Source organism: Urocitellus parryii, unplaced genomic scaffold (genome assembly GCF_045843805.1).
Source record: "Urocitellus parryii isolate mUroPar1 unplaced genomic scaffold, mUroPar1.hap1 Scaffold_399, whole genome shotgun sequence".
NCBI classification, from domain to species: Eukaryota; Metazoa; Chordata; class Mammalia; order Rodentia; family Sciuridae; genus Urocitellus; species Urocitellus parryii.
In genome coordinates this window covers 96,817-120,847 of record NW_027553575.1, presented here as the reverse complement: position 1 = coordinate 120,847, position 24,031 = coordinate 96,817, and the positions used below count along the sequence as shown (strand labels likewise).

Genomic DNA, 24,031 nt, shown 5'->3' with positions numbered 1-24,031 from the left:
CCCCAGCCCTTGGACCATGTCCTTGCCCACAAGGACTTTTAAATGACAAACCAAACAGAGTTTTCATCTACACAAACATACATAATCCATTCTGAATATAATATGCTCTCAATGGCAAATAATTTTGCATACATGAAATGATTGCCTGGTATCGTGATTTATCAGTCAAATGAATCAGAGTATTTATTATACATTAAAAACCAGAACTGAAAAACACCTTATAGCCAGCTATCTATAGTCAATCAAGGGAAAGCATGCTATGGAATGATTTGATTTGACCAGAGTAAGCCACCTGCTACAAATTTAGAGCCTTTCTAAGGTTATAATAAAATAGAATCAGATAATGGAGGCTTTCAAAGGGGGACTCAAGTACAGGGATTGTTTTACTGGGTGAGAAAGTCAGGTAAGAGTTCAGCTAAAAACTTACTTACCCGGTGCGACCAATCTGAAAGCAGTGTGGAGACTCCTTAGAAGACTTGAACTGGAACCACCATTTGACCCAGCAATCGCACTCCTCGGTCTATACCGTAAGGACTTAAAATCAGTATACTATAATAACGCAGCCACATCAATGTGCGTAGCAGCTCAATTCACAATAGCTAAACTGGGGGAGCAAATTAGATGCCCTTCAAGAGATGAATGGAGGGGCTGGGGATGTGGCTCAAGCGGTAGCGCGCCATGCCTGGCATGCGTGCGGCCCGGGTTCGATCCTCAGCACCACATACCAACAAAGATGTTGTGTCCGCCGAGAACTAAAAAATAAATATTAAAAATTCTCTCTCTCTCAAAAAAAAAAAAGAGATGAATGGATATAGAAACTGTGGTATATGTACACAATGGAATATTACTCAGCATTAAAAGAGAATAAAATCATGGCATTTTCAGGTAAATGGATGGAGTTGGAGAATATCATGCTAAGTGAAGTAACCAATGCTAAAAAAAACCAAAGGCCAAATGTTCTCTCTGATAAATGGATGCCGATCCAAAACAGGGAGTGGGGAGGCATGGAAAAATGGAGGCACTTTGATTGGGCAAAGGGGGGGGGGGACGGTGAATGGAGGCAGGAAAGTTGGTGGAATGAGATGGACATCATTATCCTAGATAAATATAAGACTGCACATAGGGTGTGACGCTACATTGCGTACAGCCAGAGAAGTGAAAATTTGTGTTGCAATTGTGTACGATGAATCAAAATGCATTCTGCTGTCATATATACCTGATTAAAATTAAAACCAACTTACTGACCCAAGGTTGGCCATTTCCTTTCCTATGGGAGCCGTAAATTCCTAGATGCCTTAACCACTCCTCTCCTTCACTGTCCAGCTTACAGGAGGGTATGTGAGAAGTCCCCTGTGAGGTTCACACTGTGTATACATGCATAGCAGATTTCCATTCTGTTCCTCTTAAAACCTTATAATAAAAGAGATATCCTGAGGCAATTAACAAGGCAAGCATAAGCAGCCTTCTACCAATTCACTGATATACACATTGCTGCTCAGGCTTTTTGCACCAAGTGATAGCTAAATATAGCCAATACCTGCAGTTTTCAACTATGTTAGAAAACCTAAACTCTGCCTGATTTCCCTCACCCTTACAATTAGTATGAAGGAAATCTGTTCAGACATAACCTAGAAAATCATACAAGGGAAGACTAGAGACGGCTCTTTATCAGTAAATCCTTTAAATTCCCAACACCACTTTAGTCTGGGGTATCTAGTAACTATCCTAAGGGCATTTTCATCAGAAAACTAGAAAACCCGTTTTGAAAATCAGTGTAATTTTTTTAGTTGAAGTGACTTTTTTGGTATTAAAAGTGCTATGGATATTCTAGGATGTGTATGGCACAGTGGACTCAACTGGATGACTTGAGTAAAATGCATCATGCGTTGCTATCGGTATTTTTCCCTAAAATTTTGTCTAGCATAGCCAACCCCTTTGACATATTAAAATCATCCTGGCGAAATCAGTATGACATAAATCTTTCCTGACTTCACCCCACTATGGCAGCTTTTAGCGAAACTTCAGGGACTGAGTTACAAAAGGCTCAATCAAGTTTTTTCTTTCCTGTCTAAAAATGGAATTCTAGGTTATGCTCACTCATGTAAAATCCAAGATAGTGTAATAGAAATAATGGCATCAAAATAGAAATGGCCTATGTAGAAGCATCTCTGCTTAAATTATGCTTTCAAAACTTTGAGGTGCTAATGGTTATGATGAAACTTGGCTGTGTTCCTTTTGTGAGCACCTTATTACAGGAGAGTTACCCTGACCCTGTAATGGAGTGTGCTTTCAATTCAAGAGAGAGTAATATGGCTGAGACAGGAGGATCAGGAGTTCAAAGCCAGCATCAGGTAAAGTGAGGTAATAAGCAACTCAGAGAGACCCTGTCTCTAAATAAAATGTAAAATAGGGCTGGGATGTGGCTCTGTGATACTGAGTTCAATTCCCGGTACCGCCCCCAAAACAAAACAAAGAAAAAAGAGAGAGCAGCAAAAGCTTGAGAGCTGGAGTTGTGGGGGAGAGAGAGAGAGGAGAGAGAGAGAGAAGGGGGGAGGGGGAAAAAGTGCCTAACTATATAAAAAGATTTCAAATTTTAAATTAAGCTAGAGTTAACAAAATCTAGATCCTGTCTACACAGATTTAATCGCATTGTTCGTGGTGCATACTGATTCGATAACCACAGTGTAAACGGAAACAGCTTACTCTCTACTAAGTAGGGTCCACTCTGGGAGCTTAAAGCTCCATTGTAGACCAATCGAATTTTGTTGCTTTCTTCACGCGGTGGTTTTGCAAGGCAGAGACTCTGTAGGAACTGGAAAACCTGGACTGACTGGTGACGAAACCCTGGGATGAAACTTGAAGGATGATATGAAAGTCATTTGGGGGCAGGATGCTTGACTGAATTGTTTCCAGCCAGGCTATCAAACGTCAGGAAGATTCAAGTTGCAATTCACGGGAGAAACGAAACCTCTGACAGTCCATGCGGATACTGGAGTAATCTGGAAAGCTGCGGAGCCACCGTCAATGTTACCGCTGTTGACCGGTGACGAGTTCTTGCTCCCCGATGTTGAAGAATAACACCAAAGAAGCACGCCGAGGCAAGGTCAGAGTAGAAATTAGAAATTTATTAAAGGACAGAAGAAAAGACTTCTCCCGGAGGAAGAAGGGGACCCAGAAGGTGGAATCCGTGGAAGTGCAGTTGTCTCCCCTTTTTATAGTTCTTTCAGTGATGGAATGTAGGTTGGAAGGCCCGAGGGATGGGACACAGGTGGACATAATTATCATCTTTTGGGATGGGATTATCACTTCTCTGAGATGGGCTATCTCCAGATCTGTTGGGGCTGTTGGTTAATACTTCTTCCAGGTGGACTTTGGCCTAGGGCCTTTTCGGAACTTCATTAACATTCCATGAGTTGTCCTGTTTTCCCCGAGTCATTCCCAGCATGGCCTCCATTTTAGATTTCACTCGGTATTAGACCCGATTTACCTAACTACACTGACTACCTAACTTTAAATCTGGCTTCATCAACAAAACTACGGAGAACGAACGAATAACCGCGGCCCTGGCAACGCCGTCTTTTCGGGGGCATTTCTCGTGGTCTTGGCGACGAGGCCGCGCTGAGTGACGCTCTTGCTGGCTTCTCCTGGTCCTTCCGGATCCGCTGCTTGGCACCAGCTTCGCGAGACCGGCCCCGGCCAACCACCTCCTGGCTCCCCTGCTGGCTTTGGGACAGCTGTGAGGCTGGGCTCAGGCTCCTGGGCCACCTGAGGAGGCCCTCGGGACCCGTGCGCGGGCGGCGCCCCCGGCCTAGGCACCGGGAGCTCGGGGCGTCGGGCTATGGGGCGGGGCCCGCAGGGTGAGCGGGAGCACGGAGCTGGCCACAGGGACATTCTCACGCCGCCACTGTGGCCACCGCCAGGAGCGCGCAGCAGAAGGGGAAGCAACCACAACGACCCAACAACCGGACAGTGCAGCCAGCAGCAGGAGACCAGTCTTCATCTTAGAGATAGGCGCTGACACATGTCTTCCAGTAGCAGCACACAGGTTTCCGTGGAAGGAGTTAAAAGACCGCTCACAGAGTCAGGCACAGTGGCTTCCCCTGGAAGTCCCAGCTACTTGGGTGGCTGAGGCACGAGGCCGCCTGGAGCCCATGGTTTCACAGCCAGCCTGGGCAAAGCAGCCAGACCCCATCTCATAAAAAGTGAAATGAAGGGGCTGGGGTTGTAGCTCAGTGGTAGACATAAAAAATAAATAAATAAAGATGTGTGTCCATCTACAAGTAAAAAAAAAAAATTAAAAACTGAAATTAAAAGACATAAAATTTTGAACATTTGCAAACACGTTGGAGGAGGAATGAAACAAACGTGGCAATTTGTGAACAAGCAATGAGTCCAGGTGAAGGACATGCAGGGACTCCTCACACTTTCCTTGCAATTCCACAGTAGGACAGAGATTTTTAAAATTAAAATCTGGGGTAGACAGCATCACTGCATGCCAAGAACACTGAACAATGCCTTCAAAAGTTTCAGTAGGAATTATTTTCAATTCTACATCCAGCTAACTATTAATCAAACAAAAGGGCAAAAGGACATTTTCAGACTTGCAAATGTCAGTGTGAATATTTAAGTGACTGCAAAGGGATCCTTTTATACACAGAGGTATCTCTTTCTGGGTTTAAAAACACTTATAATGGGGCTGGGGTTGTGGCTCAGTGGTAGAGCAATTGCCTTGCTGCACACATGAGGCACTGGGTTCGATCCTCAGCACCACATAAAATAAGTAAGTAAAACAAAGGTGTTGTGTCCATGTTCAACTAAAAATAATTTTAAAACCCCACACACTACACTTACTATTTACGGGCCAGGTAACACAAATCAGTAATCCCGGCTACTTTAGCGACTGAGGCAGGAGGATTGAAAGTCTGAGGCCAGCCTGGGCGACTTAGCAAGACTCGCTCTCAAAAGAAAAAAATAAAAAGGACTAGGGATGTAATTATGTGGCAAAGAGCCCTGGGTTAAAAAAAAAAAAGACACCCCCCCCAAAAAAAAAAAAAGAAAAACATTTATTAGCTTTTAAAACAAAATTCAAAACCTAGTTTCCCTGAGATTCAAATACAGCCTGTGAATATTATTGTGTTTTTAAATCTAGTAATAAGCAAACACAATTACCTTCGTTTTTTCCTTATTGTTCATTAATTTAATTTGAACTACTTCCTTAAATAATAACCAATCCTGCCAGTTAAATTAAATCCCATATGACATTTTGAAAATAATTTCTATTTTATTTTGCTTTAAGGCACTTTAAATTCCTGGTTCAAGTAAAACTTTTTCAAATACATCTAATAAATCATTTAAACTAATCTATCTATCTATCTGGCATAGAGGAGGATATTACAGATAGTTTTATTCCAATCAGTTGAACATGTCGACAAAGGTCACCAAACTCTGGAAAACATACCTGGCCAAAACGGATGCAAGAAGTAGTAGCGAACTCGAATCATTCCATAATGATTGGGGAAATATGTCAAAAATGCCTCTCCATAGGCCCAAAGGCAATGGGGCCACACAAGAATGAACTGAACCCTCTAAAACACTGGACCAGAGTGAACCGTTTATCTTTATAAATTGATCTTGTCACACATGTTTTATAATAACAGAAAACTCACTAATATAGTATGTGTGTATATATGCGAGGGAAGAGAGAGAGAGGGGTTCTAAGGAATTGGCCTAGGCAGATTTGGGGAATGGCAAGTCTGAAATATCCAGGGCTGGCTAAAGGCTGAGCAACCAGGGAAGAATTACTGCTGCAGCTCAAATCTGAAGGAAGCCTGGAGCAAAACTCCCTCTTCCTTGGGGACATCAGTCTTCTTCTTTTAGGGTCTACACTGATTAGATGGAGCCCACTCACATTATGGAGGGCAAACTGCTTTACATAAAGTCTACAGATTTCAATATAAATGCCATCTTTAAAACACCTTCACGGCTACATCTAGACGGGTGTCTGACCAGATATCTGGGCGCTGTGGTTTAGCCAAGGCCACACGTAGAATTAGCCATCACAAGTCCCACACTCCTCAAGTTGGTACTGATGCAGACCTCTGTATAACTTCCTTAATCTCCAAATGAAGACATTAACAAGGCTGTATTTCTGCTGCCTAATAGGATACTACACTCCTGTGTACAACTAAAAATGCACTCACATTTTCCCCAGAAGAGGATGCAAAGTCCTTGGGAAATATGATATTCATTCTTCTTCTTGACTGCTTATGACTTAAATAAAACCATGTAAAGGTAACAATATTTAACTACTATGATGTAAACTCAATACATCTTACAGAATAAAAGAACAAGACAGGGGAGAAAACCAAGACCATATATATAACCTACAAATAAAATATAAGTATATATGATACGTATATGTGTATGTAAATACATACACTCACCGTATATATTAGTCAGGGCTCTCCAAAAAAATGGGAACCATAGATTGTGCATGTCCATTTGTTTCTTCGTTTTCTGGAATTGGCTCATGCGATTATGGAGACGGGCACGCCCCAAGATCTGTAGAGGGATGTGGCATGCCAAAAACCCAAAGAGCTGAAGGTTTAATGCCAATCTGAGTCAGAAGGTCTCCTGAGGTCCAGGAGAGCCAGTGGTGTAGCCTAAGCCAAAGGTTAGAAGGCTCAAGACCCAAGAAGAGCTGATATTTCAGTTCAAGTCTGAAGGCAGGAAAAACTCCCACATCCCTGTTCAGAGGCAGGCAGACAGGAAGAATTCTCTCCTACTTGGGGGAGGGTCAACTGGTTGGTCAATCCAGAACTTCACTGATTGGAAGAAGCCCACTCACATTTTGAGAGCAATCTGCTTTACTCCGTCTACCAATTTAAATGTCAATCTCATTCAAAACAGAACCACCTCACAGAACCACCCATCATAATATTTGAGTATCTTGGCACATTGTGTCCAGTCAGGTTGCCACGTGACCTTAACAACCAAAATATCGTTACACCTATTTATATATTATATATTTTATAAACATACCCAAAAACATTCACAACAAAAGAAGGAAGTATATTCAGGACAATAATAGTCCTCATTTCTGTAAATGGGTCTCATCATCATACCTGGTACTTATAATTACTTTCCGCCACTCATTCCATGTTCTCTTTACCTTTGTCAAGCACTTCATCTGTGGCAGTCATCCTGGGTGGCCTTTTACTTGTGTGATAAAAGCTTTCATTGCTGAAGAGTGGTTCCATTGTGTTTTTTAATTAACTAAATCAAAGGGCATGGTATTACTGAGATGCCCGAAGGGGTCTCTCATATACCAGACACCCTTCCATGCCTCCATTCCGGGGTAGCAGTCCAATTGTTCCCTTGGTTATCAGGACCAATCTTTACCCACAATGAAGCAGTAATTACTTCATTTTCCTTTTGATTCAGAGGCCTGAAGAGCCCAAAGTAGCAGGTGGGAGTCTGAATTTACATTTCAATGGACCCATTGCTGGGCCTCCTGGAGGGTGTATGTTGCTCACATTGGTACTAAGACCTCTGGGACAGCAGAGTTCATGAGGTCATAGGGACAAGAAGCAAAAGTTTTGCTGATGGATCACTAAGGTTAATAGTGACTGGGCCACTCCCATTTCATCCCTTGATTTCTAGACCAGGGAATCCTGGCTATGATAGAAACAGCAACTTATATTGGACACTGGATAAGAGTAGAAAGAGCATCCTGGAGGCAATTGCCCAGCCCTTCATGGATTGTGACCCATTTTGTACTTCAGCTTAATGTTCCTTCAGAAGGTGCTATCAATCCAGCTGCTTCAGGAAAGTGGGGAATACAGAAAGACCAGTGAATTTCCTGAGCATGGGCCTGTAACTGCACTTCATTTGCTATGAGCTGAGTTCCTTGATCAGAAGCAACTCCATGATGGTAGATAAGGCATTCTATAATTTCACAGAGGATAGGTTGTGCCACAGTTCAGTGCTAAGGGAAGGCAGATCTGAACCCAAAGTAAGTGCCTATAAGAACAAAACACTGTCCCGTGCAAGAAGGAAGCGCTCCATAAAAATCAACATGCCACCGGGTAACTGCGTGATCACACTGATAAGTTATGACATATTGGGACACAGTGTTCGTCTCCACTGCTAGAATGTTGACCTCACAACAGTAGCTATGGCCACGTCAGACTCGGGGAGTGGTAGCACACGTTACCAAGTCCGGGGATCACCTCTATCCCCGCCAGCATGGCCGCACTTTTCGTGAGCCCATTGGGCAATGAGAAGAGTGTCTGGGGAAAGAGAGCAACTGGTATGCCCAGAAGGGGTCACCCTTTCCTCTGATTATTAAAATCCTCCTCTTCTTAGGTCTCCATTTGGTGGACAAGGGACACAAACGTCTTCATGTCTTTTTGTTTTATATTTTTGGTGCTGGGGATAGAACCCAGGGCCTTGTGAGTGCTAGGCAAAACTTTTACCATTGGCTTATACCCCCACCCCTTCTTCCCAGAGTTCTGTGCACTGGGAAGATTTCTCTTCATAGCTATCCTACAGGGATGTCCCAAAAAGGGTCTGTGTGCTGCAGCTCTCCGATTACAGACAGTGCTTGCATATCACACAGCACCTTCTGTTAACCAGACCTGAGTCTCCCTCTGTCAAGCTGATCCTAGGGAACTCGCCATGAGCCCATACGCACAGGCTGGGAGTCAGAGTTGTATGGCAGGAGCGGGGACCACAGACACTTGGGCCACTTCATGTAACTTGTGCTTTCTCAGCTTGCCTGAGCCCAATCACATACACACCACTTCTGTTGTTTGATGGTGGAGTGTTGCCATGCATGCCCAGTGTTATGGCTGGTGGGTCAGACAGTACCCAGTTTGTGGTGAGACTAAGTGTACATAGTAACTTGATGGCCATGTTAAAACGTTCAGTCTCTAGTAGGGTCCTGGTCCACAAGTTGTCTCTCAAAAGGACATAATGTATTCATGGAGGGTTTGGAGGGGTTTGTTCCAAAATCCTAAGGGCTTGTGCTCTAGCTCATCTATAGTACCTTGCTAAATTCTCCAAACAGAGGATCTCTCTGACCCTGGCAATTCAAGTGCCACTCGATCTCCTGGATGATATGGCCCAAGTGTTGGAGCAGGTAGGAAGGCTACCTGGACCTGTTGCAGAGCCTCCTCTTGTTCTGGACTCCACTTAAAAATAGTAATTATTAGGGCTGCTCAGCAAAGGGGCAGAGTATCTCCTTCCAATTCAGGAGAGGTTGCTACACAAATCCAAAGAGACCCTCGACACATTGTGCTTCATTCTTTATTAGGAGACGGGCCAGATGCAGCAATTTACCCTTCACTTTAGCAGGGATCTCTTGACATGAGCCACATACGTGAGCCCGTAGAAATTTCGTTGAAGTAGAAGCTCCTGAATTTTTGTCAGATTCATTTTAGAGCCTGTGTTAATCGGCTTTTCATCACCATGACAACATGCCTGGTGCGGACAACTGAAGAGGATGAAAGACTTAAGTGGGCTCAGAGTTTCAGAGGTTTCAGCCCACGGTTGGCTGTGTTGGTTGCCTTGGGCCTGAGGGGAGGCGGAAGACAGTGGCCTAAGTGTGTGGTGGAGGAAAGGTGTGCAGATCATGGTAACCAGAAAAGAGAGATTGTCGAGAGGGAAGGGAGGAAGAGGCCCGAGACAAGAAATACCCTTCCAGGACACTCTGCCAGTGACTTTTCTCCATCAACCAGGCCACAGCTCCCAATGATGATACCCAGCTATGAATCCCTCACTGGATTAATCCTACGATGCCTTTAGAATGCTCAGGGTCCCGCTGTTTCCTAAATGCCCTGCCTCTGAACATTGCTGTGTTGGGGAAAAAAGCCTTCCATACATGAGCCTTCGAGGGGCAAGCCAGATCCAAAATAAAACACAGCCTGTGACATGCAGATGTCATGCCAGTAAGTCCAGAGTAGCTGCTGCATCTAGCCCACTAAGTCCCACTAGCGTGACATCATCAATATGAGAGACGAGTGTAATGTCTTGTGGAACAAAAATTGATCAAGATCTCTTTGATTTAAATCAAGAGGTGGTGCTGGGAGTAGACGGACCAGCTTTGCCAGCTGAAAACAAGCCGTCTCTGGTGGTCTGTACTAACAGGTATGGTTAAACATGCATGTGCTGTGTGGCTGTGTGGTACGTGTCAGCCCCCAGGACGGGGGAGGCAACAAAAGCTATGTGGGGAGGAGGCCGAGGCCACAGCTTGAGGGAGGCCCCAGCCCCTCTACACTTGTGTCTGGCTCAGCCCATGTGAGAAGAAGAGACAATCCTTCCCTCCCGCCTGGATTATCAAGAATTTGGGCTGGAACTTTGAGTACACACGAGATAGTTAGGAGCCAGACAAAAAGCACAGAGTATGGTGCCGAAACAGATTTATAGGCAACTCCGTGATTTGGGCTGTGACCCTCCAGCACAATGTTCTGCAGGTCCGGTTGAGGATGATACGTTTTGTCGTGAAACCACAATTAGGGGACCTAATGACAGCCCATATAGAGGTGGTGTATTCTTTTGGACAATTCATTTCCCTACAAACTATCCCTTTGAACCATCTATGTTGCATTTACAAGAATTTATCATCCACATATTAACAGTAATTTGTCTCAATATTCTAAGGTCACAGTGGTCTCCTGCTCTATTTCTAAAGTTCTTTTATCCATTTGTTCACTGCTATGTGATCCAAACCCAGATGACCTTTTTGTACAAGAGATTGCACAGATCTCTAAGACAGAGATAAGTACAACCAAATGTATCAGGAAAGGACTCAGACGTATGCCATGTGACGCTACCTTAAAGTAAGAATAACCTGCATTATAGCTGGAATAAACTTTGAATGACTCTTCCTTTTTTGATTTTCTTTTCTAGATGCTCCCCTATCAGACCTCATCTTTTTAAATGTTATTTTTCATTTACCTCCCACCGTTCATTCACATGCTCACCTGAGAAGACTTAAGTTCTTCCAGCTTTGGACGGTAAGTGCTTTAGGAAACTGTAAAGTAGTTACAAGAGAACACTTGCCCAAGATTCAGAATTAAAAAAACACAAAAAAAACTGGAGCATGTGTACTATGTGGCCAATGTCTTCACACTAACTTGGTTATGAGACTAAACCATTCCTCACTGTTCTAACATACTGAGGATATCATCTGAGGGGAGGGAGATGGATGCTCAGTTGTCACATCAAAGCAAGCAGTATTATTCTAGCAGCATCCTTTTTGTTGAAACCTTCCACTATCAGAGATTTGACATACTTTATGCTCATGTGGCTGGAGAATTGGTATTGAATTTGTAGCATCAGCAGAACAGAAAACATGATGTATTGTATACATATCAATAAAGGAATGAGGGGCTGGGGTTGTGTCTCAGCGGCAGAGTGCTCATCTAGCACGAGCGAGGCGCTGGGTTCAATCCTCAGCACCACATAAAAATAAATAAAATAAAGGCATTGTGTCCAACTACGACTACAAATATTTTTTAAAAAATCAATAAAGGAATGAGCTATTCTTGTCCCACAGAGAATGGAAATTGGAAGTCAAACACTGTTTGTATTCCAAAATACGGTCTCAAAACATTTTGTAATTTTAGTTTAAATTGTTAGGAGGCTTGGAGCTATTAGTTAATCTATCTTGCAATTCACTGTTTAATATAGCACTGAATAAATGATGCAAGTTATTAATAGATGAGTGATCAACCTATAGCTCTGCTAGTAGTTGATTTATATTTCTTCAATAAAGTTGCATAAACAAAACACATACACAAACACACACACACACACACACACACACACACACACACACACACACCACATCAGTAACTGCACACCAGGTACCAGTGGATGCTTTAATCTGCCCAAGCAATGAAACCACTACCAATACAGTACCTGTGATTGGAGTCATCATTGGGCTAACCTTGATTTCCGTACTGGCAAATAGGCAAATGAAATGGTGATGTGCTGGGAATCACCATCCCTATATCCTTAAACTCCTCAGGGGTGGCACTGATCTCTGCAACACCAGTAGGCATGCAGAATTGAATTTGGTGGACTCTTTTCCTAGGTGGAACTAATCCTGCAGCCTTCTGAGATGGGAGGAAAGCTGTTGGTTCTTTGTCTTAAGAAATGGAAGAATGAGGTACTGGATATGAAGGCTGAGAGCAAAGTAACAGGATTCATCAAAGTAGTAGAAAGAAAGAAAAAAAAAGCTGAGCCTCCTCAGAGTTAGGGGTCCCGAGAGTCGGTTGCCCAGAGTGGTTATGGTCAAGAGGTTTATATGATAATGTTAGGGGAGTTAGTTAGCCCACAGGCTAGAGATTGTAAAGAAGTGGGTCTCTGAGTCTAGTTACACAGGATACCTGGTGTTCATGTGCCCCCTGTCCAATCAGGGTGTGGATCACATTCAGCTTCCTCTCAGGGACTGGTTCAGTGTTCTGGAGCAACCTTCTGGCTCTAGTGGAGTCACTGGTCATGAGCTGTCTACTCCAATTGTAAACTCTGGGGGTGGGGGTAGAGTTTAATCCTGTCTACCTGACCCATTTCTATCTCCGGCTCTCACTTCCACTTGACCATTCCCACAATAATAATGGGTATTCCTCTCAAGGGGAAACAATGAGGGGATTCCACCAGCTGTTGAGTCTATCTATACCAATTGTGCATATTGAGACTGGCAAAATAAGAAGTTGAGTTTTGAGATCCACTGGACCCACTAGATTCAGACCTGAGCTAAAACTCCATTGACTACCTGACCTCCATCATCCCCAACTCTGACTAGTGGACCACAGTGACTCTTCTGGAATTGTTGCAGGATTCTCACACAGAGAGATAGGGCACCTGGGTGTTCAGCAGGGAGCAGCATTTATTAGCACTAGCACTGGCCCAGCTGTTTTGTATCCAGAGTCTGAGCCCCAAGCACACTGGAGTGTTTTCTTATATCCCCCTGTTACATGCTAGTTCCTTTGTCTTCCCTATGTGATCACATACATCTTGATTGGGCACTCTGTAGTATAAAGTTGTAACATAGTTGTGACAGTGTCATGCACATCAAGATGACGGCAGAGTTGCACCTATGCACAGAGTGTTCTGTGTCTCCTTTTCTTTACTTTGGTGGTGCATGTTGATGGTGCAGGTGCACATAGATATTGAGTGCATCTCCTGGCCTTTCTCTCTCTTCTGGGAGATCTCTTACCCCCCTTGATGTTCGAATTCCTTCAGGGTCAAAGAGCATCATCCTGATTCAATGGCTTCTATTTCCATAACATCATTATGTGTGCAGCCATATTTCTTTCAAACATAGCCTCCTGTAGACTGGGGACAGACCTTATAACCCAGGGTAGCAGGCAGGATAGGATTAGGCAGGCCCCCAACATGAAAACCACAACACTTATAAGTTTTGAATCCCACAAAAGTTGAAAACCTTCCTCCAAATAATTCTCCAGGTTTCCAAATTTTCAGATCTGGACCAGGCCATGGGTGATCTTTCTCATCTGATCTGTAATTTCTTCTGTGACTTTGCCTACATCTTCAATTTGTAAGCAACAGTTGCTCAGCTTAAACTTCCCACATGCTCCACCTTCAGAAGCAAGCAAGTAGTCTAGGAGGTACAGGCTCAATGACAATTATATGTGCAAAAAAAGTTTTTGTGGGATTCAAAACTTGTAAGCCTTGTGGTTTTAATGTTGGGGGCCTGCCTAATCCTATCTTGCCTGCTACTCTGGGTTATAAGGTCTGTCCCCACTCTAAAGCCAAGTGGTTTTGATAGATAGCATTGTGCATTTGAGTACTTTGTGTGGCCAATAAATTCCAGGCTTGGGCAGTCTCATTAGTTATCATTTCAACCACAGCCTACAGCCTAATGATGTGATCTAATATGTAGATTGGAGTTTGGTTCCTCTGGGACATATTCTCTGCAGAGGTGGCTGGACAATAATAGTGAATTATCCACTCAGGGGGCCACCCATCATCTTTCGTGTCACTAAATGCCAGGGCTTGTGGCAGCTCTCTTTGGACCCCTTGGTCTTCCTATACTGGGACTCCCAAGTGCTCCCTGCTGGTTAGTGGAAGGAGGAAAAAGGAGGATGAATTGTCCACAGTATACAAGATTCAGACTGGGATTGGGGCTGAACTTCATAAATCAATGGATCTTGTTCCAAGTTGCCATCTGCGAGCTTTAAGCGTAGGCGGCCCTTCCACACATCCAGTAGAGTCCACCTTGGGCTTGCCATTTGATTTCTAAGGCAGCATTTTCCCAGGCAAGTTTGAGGTTAGAGAAATTTGACAGGAGGTTGAGATGTGGTTTTGTGTGATTTTAGGATTCTCACCGTTGGTTTTTCTGGGTAATTACATTATGGAATTTTTGGTCCAGATATGTTAAGGTCCCAACTGAAATGTTAAACTGTTTTCCCTCTTGGGCAAGACAATACTTCCAGTAATGAAGTTGTGAGGAACCAATCACCAATAGTTGAACGGGAAACATGGCTCCACTATAGGGCTCATGGCGGGGGGGGGGGGGGGGGGCATGGAAAGCATATGGAGCTAGACATGGCCACTGATCCCCCATATTAGTTCCTCCACACACATAGCAAAAAGAGACAATCAGAGATTGAACTGTAGTCTCTGCCAAGGTTAGGAACAGGTTTCTGGTCATTATGGTGATAGGAGGCAGGCTTTCCTCCATTTTCTCATAAAAGGAATGAAAGAATGGTGGGAGGAAGACTTAAGCAAAGCTGTGACCCACTGGAAGTGAGTATGGCTCCTGCGTCATTGCCTCCTCTAGCTATACATATACCAATCTGGTGCCCTGGTTTCCCTCAGAGTCTTCAGGGTCAAGAACAGTGAAAAGAATACACACCTAGCTCCCCATAAGAATCTATCATTTAGCCAAGCCTAAGCCCTACTAATTTCCACCAGACTTTCTAATAAAAGGCCACTCATAAGGGGTCATTGAAATGTGCCTGGCTATAGGCTGCCTTAAAAAAAAGAATAGCAAAATTGACAGGGCTACAGGCTTCCTTCCAGTTTACAGTTGGTTGTAGTAACAACGTTTTGAAGGAGGGCAGTTTTGCTCTTACTCTGCAAAGTGGCCCATGTTACACAACTCCAAGGGGGACCAAAAAAAAAAAAAGAAAAGAAAACCAAAATCCCAGCATAATCAATACAAATGGACCACAGGCTCTTTTGCACATATAATTGTCATTGAGCCTGTACCTCCTTTCCCCAGATGAGCCTCCATGTTATGTGGTAGACGTATGGTTGGTCACAGCAATTGACCAAGTTTTGTTAATGACCCCACATGCATCAAAAGGTACTGACACTCGTTACTTTATATTAGTGAACTGAACTTTGTAAATCAATGTATTCTATTCCAAATCGCCATCTGCGAGCTTTGGACTTCCAGCCACTCCTCAGTTGGGGAATACTGAGGGTCAAACCAAGTATATTGAGCTCCCTGTTGGCAGATAGAAGAGGTGGTTTATTATGTCTCTACATCCCTGAGACGATTCCCTGGCAAGATAAATGGGCATGATATATATGTGTGTGTGTGTATATATATATATATATATATATATATATATATAGAGAGAGAGAGAGAGAGAGAGAGAGAGAGAGAGAGGGAGAGATACAAATAGATATAGATATAGATATATAGATATAGATACAGAGATAGATAGATATAGATAGTAGGGTTGTGGCTATTCCTTGCCTGATTAAGTCATGCAAAACCATGCATCACAGGATGAGGGGCTTGATGGGAGCTGGATCAGACACAGCCAATAGCAATGAAACATCCTATCAAAAGAAGGTAAAAGACTACTAAAACTTCCCAATGCAGTTCAAGTCAGCCAGAGCAGTCTCTGCTAATCCTATGGAGGATATTAAGGCTAAGACTGTGCAACAGAGAGGGGTAAGGGGTGGCAGTGCCAAACATTTGCAGTGCAAAGGCCAATATGGGAAATAACAATAGTTGATTTATCCTGGCAGGCAGTTGATTCCTCCATCTTCTGCCTTGCATAGAATAGTCAGCTTCCAGAGTGACCAAAGCAGGGCTGTGTCCTCAGGGGTCCCCAGGATGCAGCTGGATGGTTAACTTGCATGGTAGAGCTGGATCAGGAATGCACTCCCAACCCTAAGAAGCTGGTTACACCCTGCTGTGATGAATCCAGGAGACCACCTCAGCCACCTTCACTGCAGTAGGGGTGATGAAATGACAGTGAACAGACCCCTCCAAAGGGGCTTTAGTGGCTGGACATTCCATTCCTTTAGCCAAATAGCATCTCCTGGTTTGAAGAGATTGGCATCAGTGCTCAGGCTCACACGTAGCAGTTCCCTAGCCCAATGGTGTACAATGGTCAGGGCTGAGGACACTGCTGTCTCAGAGTAATGTTGCCCAATACCTTTAGATCTCCTCGTGTGCCTCTCATGACGGGAGGAGCGTGTCCTTAACGAATCTCATAAGGGGGAAAACCTGTCTGTCTAGTAGGTTTAGACCTCATTCTTAACAAAGCAATGGTCAACACCTGGTCCCAGTGTAGGTAGGTTTTCATGACACCGTTTGCATTATTGTAACTTTAGAGTTGGGATCATTCACTCCACCTTCCCAGAGATCCTGGAATGGTAGGCAGGATGTAACTTCCAGGTGATCTTCAACCTCTTTGCCAACAATCGTTCCACGTCAGCCATGAATGATGGCCCATTTTCTGATCCCGTGGTGATGGGGATTCCAAATCAAGGAGTGATTTCCTCTAGGAGAGACCAGGCCACCTCACATGCCCTCTCTATGTGACTAGGGAAGACCTCTATCCAGCCTGGGGAAGTGCACACAAAGACAAGCAAATATTTATAGCACAGACCCAGGGGAGCTCAATGAGGTCCACAGATATATCTTCAAATGGGGGCCGTCCAACACGTTGCACCCCAGGGGAGAACTTTGGTCCCTGACAGGGTTATTCCAGGTAAATATTTTACATTGTTTGCAACACTGCTCAGGCTATGCTGGAGAGCCAGAGAATGTGGAGATGTCGAACCAATGTGGCCTCCAGACCTGTTTGGCAAATGTGGGTCTCCTGGTGGAACTGCTTGACAAAGGCTGGGGCTTGGGCCTGGTAATTGCTGTTTGGCCATCTTCAAACCTACACCATCTTCCCAGGTGGTAACTTCCATCTTTGGTTTGAAACCAGATGTTCTCATGTTGTGACTGATTGGTTTCCCATTCTACCGATGCACTAGGGAATAGGGTGGCAGTCATGGCGGTTTGTTCTGTGGTCTCCTTGGAGGCCAGGAACTTGGCCTCTTGGTCTCCATTATGATGTCCCAGAATGACCATAGAGTTTCCCCATGATGTTCCTGACATTGTATGAATGCCACCTTTTTCAGGAGCCCATACAGCATCTAACAGTTCCAGGATTTCTTTGTTTTACTTTATGCTTTAGTCTCCTGTTCTGATTAGGTCCTTGTCTTTATATAATGCTCCATGCACATGGAGGGTAGTGAGGGCATATTTCAAGTCTGTCTATATATTGACACATATTTCTGCTGCCAGTTAAAGGGCTCGGGGCAGCCTGATGCGGTTCCTTTTGGCAGAGGTTTCACCTCAATGGTGGAATTTAGGGTCACCATGGAGTACCCAGCAGGGAGTTCTCCTTCTTCCACAAAACTGGTACCATCGGTGAAGTACTCAGCATTGGGGTCTTTGGGAGGCTGGTCTCATAAGTTGGCTGGAAAATACCTCAACCATGAGTTTGCTGCTGTCATGATCCAGTTGACCTGGCCAGACAGAGAGTAGGGTTGTGGGGTTTTGAGTCTACACAGCTTCTAGGTGGATGTGTGTATTTTCCTATAGCATTCCCTGACGTCTGGCCATACAGGCATTAGTCAGCCAATATTGTCCTTTATACTCCATTAATATCAGAACTCAGTGTGGCACCCAGACTGTGGATTCCTGTCCCATAGTCAGTTTGTCAGCCTCTGATACCAAGAGGCCCATGGCTGCAAGTGCTCTAGGCAGAGTGGCCAATCTTGAGTGACAGAGTCAAGGAGCTTGGAGACGTAAGCCACTGGCCAATGCCATCACCCCAGCATTTGGGTCAGGATGCCCACTGCAATGACAGTGTGCTCATGTATGTACAAGAAGAAAAGCTTGGGCCCATCTGGGATTCCCAAGCTGGGTGCTGCATTGGTGAGAGCTCACGGATTTCCTCAAAGGCCTTCTTTTGGGCTTGTTCCTGTAACAGAAATTCTCACTGTTTCACCTTTCTGGCTTCATAAGGAGGTTTTGCCAAGATAGAGAAGTTAGGTATCTAGATTCTACAGAGACCTCCAGACCCAAGGAACTCCCAGAACTGGCGCCGGGTTTGCAGAACCATGATTGAACTGGACTGTTTTTCTCTCTGGCCCGAGTTGACATTGTGTGGACAGGCAAGAGAGTTGTGCTTCACAATGATTGTCAGGGCCAGAGGATTCCACACTTGAGAAGTCTCTCTGGGTGCCTCTGGATCCCAATCTGTGCCTTGGGAGGAAGGAAATATTGTTTTTGATGCATAGGTCCAGCCCTTGTCTTTAATTCCACTACCTTGGGGAGTATGTTTTGGGCTGGTCCAGGAGGATTATCTTCAGCTCACATCTCAGACACCTTGAAAGGAAGCTCAGGTCCCCGTTGTGGCCTTTCTACAAGACAGTAGAGGCACCACTGTTCTGCTTGGGGGACTGTGAGAGGAGGATTTTTGCTGCTGTCCTTCCTGCGGTCAGGGTGGCTTGGCCGTGAGAGTGGAAAGTTTTCTGTGCCTGCAGTTTTTCCAAAGGTCTCAACCCATTAAAGGCATGGGGCAGTCAGAGAGGTACCGGAATTCGTGAATAACTTCATGGCCACCTAAATTGCATTATCCAGGCAGTGAATAGGGTGACGAGCTTGGCTAACTGTGGCTTCCACAATAGTGGATTGTCACTTTGGGTGTGGGCTCACGGGTTGGAGCACCGCAGAGCTTTCTGCACCAGTGTGGGCCATGAAGCTCCTGGGCGGGCTCCCACTGTCATTGGGATCATAGATAGTCTCCCGGGGGCCACATAAAATGGAGCCCAGTCTGTCCTATTCGTCCTCATAGTTTCCTGTGCTGGCCAATCCAACAAAATCACCCTCAGGGCATATATACAGTCACCAGGGTGATTGGTTCTGTCCTTGAACCACTTGGCCTCCCCTCTGTCATCTCCGGACTGGGTGATAATCCTCTGACTGTTCGGAGCACTCCTTCTTCCAGTGAGCTCTTTGATGGCAATGAGCACACTGGTTCCATCTTAACCTCATCTCTGGGCGAGGTGGTCCTTCTTTGGCCTTGGCTCCAGACCCACAGGACACCTTTCCTCGAGTGCCTGACTGTTCCTCTGGGGCAGTGCAAACAGATCTACCTTCCTCTTCATTCTCCAGCCTGCCTCATGTCAGGGCCTCTTGGTTTCAGTTGATGAATACTTTCGTTGTAACCTCCAATAGTTGGCTGGCATTCATTCCAGCAAATCCCTCTAACATCTGCTGCATTAACCATTACATCATTCTCAGCTGCTTCTAGGTCTAAGGGGGTGTAAAGGCAGAACACTTTGCATAGCCTCTCACAGAATTCACTTGGTCTCTCTTCAGTAACACTTCTGATGTTCATGTTCGTCACCATCCTTCCTCCTTCCTCCCTGCCACTCAAAAGAGTGTCTCGATAACTTGCAAGGATCTGAAATCCCTGGTCATCATTAGGGATGGGACCCTTGCTCGTGGATTTGACTCTGGGCATAAGCCTGGGCATTTGCAGTTCCTGAGGGCATGTTCCTCCAACCACTTTAACACAGCCTGGGTAATCTGCTGGTGTTCTTCAGCGTTAGAGAGTCAGCAGTAGCGGGTGGCAATTGGTCCAAGAGGGCTTATAAGTCTGAATGATGGATTGCAGTAGATCAATCATAGCCCGAGGCTTCTCAGTGAAGGAGGGGGTATGGTTTTTCCAATTCAGGAGATTAGCAGTGGTAAGAGGCTGCTATATGAAGGTACGTTGTCCCCCTTGCACATGCCTGTCTTGATCATAGTAGATGGGACCCTGGGTTTCTCTCTGTGGCATCTGCAGGGCACCTTGTTGTGTATTGGGAAGGGAGGGGTGTAAGCTGGGACCTCCTGGCACTCTCTGGCCAGAGTATACAGGGTTAAAACTGGACGCTACTAGATGGCTATGGTGAGGGCCATTTCGGGTGGCTTCTGTGGGAAAAGTGGCCTGAGTGGTGTGAGCAGCCTCTAGAGAGTTTCTGGCTGCAGTAATTGTAGGCAGTGCTAGTGGCAGTGGGGCGTATGCTGGTGCATAAGGTGGGGGATTTCCTTGGGCTCTCCAGATAGAATGGGCATCTTGGTTTCTGGTCAGCATTGTGAGGGAGATATCACCCGGCCCCTCATACAATTTTACTTCTCTTCCAGACAAGCCCTCTGCCAACGTGGCCAAGGGAGGACCATGTCTTACCAACAGTCAATGTTAGGGAACTGTCATGCTGGCCAGGGTCCCCTACAATGACCCTAAACACCTTGCTAACTAGTTTTTTTTTAACTCATGACTCCTTGGCAGGCCAACCTCCTCTGAATCAGGGCCAATATATTTCACAGAAGGTCGACTTAACTCCATAGTCTCCAGAATATCCCTTTTTGATATTTTTTGTCATACACTCTGCGGGGGTGGGGTGGTAAGCTTACTCTGTTTGCCAAGCATTTCCTCCCCCTGGAAGATAGCAATCACACACATTGGTGGGGGGAGGAAAAGGGGTGAGCAATCACTATCTCTGGCCCCTTCTAGCCACATCCCTCCCATAGATGTCTCAGGCGCCTCTTCACATTTGTGCCGCAGTCTGGCTGGGCACAATTCAGGAGCCACTTGTCAAAAGAAACGAAGTTTATTTTTAGAACCACACACACCAAACCACACAGCTCCTCAGGAAAAACCTTCAGAGCCCAACTGCCACCACCGGCTTCCCACAAGCCTCTCAACCTCCCCCACTCTTCCTGCTCTTGAGGCTGATTGGCTGGGTTGCGTGGGTGGAGCCAAAAAAAGTCCCCCAATGAGCAGCTCCGTGCTCTGAAAGGGCGGGGAAACAGCCCAATGAACATCACCACAGAGGAGCCAATCTGTTGGCAGCTAGAAGTTGCTGGGGCCCCTGTGAGCCAATCATCAGCTGGCACCTGGAAGTTTGCTGGCAGCTGGAAGTTTGCTGGGGCCCCTTCAGCTGTGGCTCTCAACAACATTGGCAGGTCACTGTGAATCCCCAACCTGGGCCAGGCTTGAAGACCTTATGGAGAGCCCTGTGCTTGAAGTGGCACCCCCTTTCTCCACAGAAAAGCCCTCTTCACCATGGCTGATTTTAGGACTGTCAGCAAAAGAGTCCAATGTAGATAAACTTCCTATTTTCATATCACCCTGTTTACTTGGCCACTGGCCGGGAAGATACCAGCACTCCTGGTGCTGGACACCCCCTTATGGGTGAAAGCTCCAGGTCGGGGGTTGATACCGATCCACAAGGCTGAGGGCCCTAAGTCCCTGCGAGGGGAATGGCCGGAGATGGACCAAGCGAGTCTTGTCCTAAGTGTGGTTTTGTTCTAAGTGTGTGACACCGATGTAGGGTGGAACATGGGAGGCACACTAAGAAAACTGAGCTTTCTGAAATGTGTGTGAGAAACCTTTAGGAAGGTTTTCCTGGTAACTGGAGTGAGACTCACTCCACAAAGGTTGCATACTCTGTGAATTAGAGTGGCTCACCCAAGATATGGGCTGGCCACCAGAAGGATCTTTAGATGAGAGAGTGTTTGCTGAGGTCCATTTGATTGTTGTTGGAGTCCCTGAACCATTTCTCTTACATGGATTGCTGACAAGAGATAATTCAGAAACAGCCCCCTTGGTTGAGAGCCTGTCTAGATAGAGAGACCAAGCTGATGTTAGCCAGGAGCATAATGGTCTCTAAGACCCAGCGGAAAACAGCTAAACGGAAAACCTGACTAGGAAAGACAGGAAAGGGATACAATTTTCCCCCTGAGCCAGAAGAGGACCCACAACCTTAAGTGCCACTCTACCCAACTTTGCCAAGACCACAGGGACAACAGACTGTCCCCTAACCCCCTTGTCCACAGAGGCAACAAATGAAGGCCCCCAATACTGGCTACTCCTTCCTCTGTGATGTCCTCAGAGCCAAAGGCTTCCTGGGACCAAAGACTCTTTCACCTCCCAAGATGAAGGTGGGAGATTTGTCCCAAGACCAGAGCCACAACTCAGATGAGAACTCTCCAGATGCGCCTTCAAGGAACTAAACGACCTGCCCATGTTGACCATGTCTCCTCTTTGGGAGACAAGGCAGTTTTGTGTGCCAGCCTTTCTCCACCATTGAGCTCCTAAGCTGGAAAAATCATACTCCCACCTACACAAAAAACCCTGGGCCATGACTGATCTGATGCAGCCCATTATCCAGACCTAGGATGGGGCCCCAACAAAGAAGAAGGGCTAAAGATAGAGAGACGTCAAGAAGCCCTCCTAGGAAGTCTAAAAGAATAGAAAAAAAAGAGAACAAAACACACTATCTGTGCCCAAGAGTTAGAAGGAAAATGAGCCTGCCCTGAGCCCTAGCCTAAGCCAAGCGCATCTGCAGACAAACAGAGCCGAGATAAGCCTCCTGCTGCTCTAGCATCTCCCTCTTGCACCCTCGATAGCCCTGAACATTTCTCTCGGCCCCACATCTGCCTAAGGCCCCTCTGCCCTATGAAACTGGCAGCAATGATCGAAAGAGATGTGCGCAACTGACTCAGAGCTAAATGTCCAGGCCACCGCCGCTGTTGGAAACTGATAAACTGGTCATGGGCACCAGAGGTGCCCGGGGGAGAAGGGGCACATACAAGTGTAGCAGCTGCAATGCCAGTTTGTCAGTGAAGAAATGCACAGGCGCAAGCAACAGGTGATGAATGCAGCCTTTGTGGGACAGGCTCAGAGAGCCATTTGCCAAAAATTACAATCCTAGAGGGCTTTACTGAGAAGTGTGCCAGTGAGCTGATTAAGGTGGCCACCGCAGTTTTCATCAATCGAGATCCAGAGACTCAAAGACAGGCAGACCAGAAAGATGAAGAGGAGGATGGATCTCCTTACAGGGGCCCTCACCACAAACCCAGAGGTCACTCAAAGGGGTGTCTCACTAGAACAAAGCCAATGGTCCAAATGTTTATAAGGAAAAGAAAAAAAAACATGGCCAGACAAAAGGGGAAGCCTCCAATGGCCCCAGCGGGCAAGCACCCACTGCCATGCTCACATGCTCAGCCTTGAACAGAGAAGGAATGAATGCTTTCCCCCAACTTTTGGCCCCAGCCCCTCCTTTCAGTTTTTTCCCACTTGCTGGGAGGTTGATGATTGACGATTATGGCAGGGGTCCCATAGACACACACAAGTGCATCTGATGCATGAGACCCGGCGCCTCAGGAGGGCTCAGCTGCTGCAAGCCCCCAAATGAACCAGGAATATGTTCATGTTAACAACTAGTAGTGGGCCATAGGGTGCTCACTCCAAAAAGACATGCCACCCTGGCTCCAAGCCACACACTGGGAGCCACCAGCAGGAAGGGACTCAGAGCCCCATGCACCCAAGTATGCTGAACAAAAGCACAAGTGGGGCAACTAATATATACAATTAGAGCAGGCTCCCACCTGGCGGGAGGAGAAAGCCACACAAAGAGCAACACCTAGGTGGGCACAATGTGGCTGCCACACTGGGACCTGCACAGAACCGCACGGCTGCCCTCCAACCTTGGCAGACGGCTCACGGCGAGATTGACATAGGTGCCTTTTACACAAATGATGTCCCAGGTCATCAGTCTCTGCTAAGATTTACATTAGATTTAAGAGTTGGAGAATCCTAGCCACTAAGATCCTGCACTGGGAGATAACAACAACAACAACAAAAAGCGCCAGACGCTCTATGTACGCCTCCCTTCCCTAAATGACAGTTCCTCCCAGGGG

At 45.8% G+C, this 24,031-nt stretch overlaps 1 pseudogene; it reads left to right on the top strand.

Moving 5' to 3' along the window:
* The first annotated feature begins 10,405 nt into the window (after positions 1-10,405).
* Positions 10,406-10,829, top strand: LOC144252257 (ubiquitin-conjugating enzyme E2 2-like; annotated as a pseudogene).
* The last annotated feature ends 13,202 nt before the right edge of the window (positions 10,830-24,031 follow it).